Raw genomic sequence first — 333 nt, 5'->3', positions numbered from 1 at the left:
CTCACGCACGAAGGAAAGTGACAAGAACAACGCCAGCAACAAGAAATAGAAAAGCAGAAGAGAATGACATCACGTCCTGCAGCATCCATTTCTAATAACTCTCACACCTACAGCGCCGAGGGCTAATCCCCCCCCCCCTTTAAAGTGTGAAGGCACGAGATGGCTAGCACTCGTGAAATTACTTTGGGAAAGCATTCGCAGATGATGGATGGACAGATAGATTACCATGCACCATTTGCCACTTCACAGAGGATTGATAAATATGTAGATTTGAAGATGCAATTTGATAGTATTCGCGCGTGTTGCTGTTTTGTGTGTATGTTTGTGATGATT

The sequence above is a fragment of the Penaeus monodon genome, chromosome 19 (genome assembly GCF_015228065.2).
Source record: "Penaeus monodon isolate SGIC_2016 chromosome 19, NSTDA_Pmon_1, whole genome shotgun sequence".
NCBI classification, from domain to species: domain Eukaryota; kingdom Metazoa; phylum Arthropoda; class Malacostraca; order Decapoda; family Penaeidae; genus Penaeus; species Penaeus monodon.
This window is presented reverse-complemented; position numbering follows the sequence as displayed.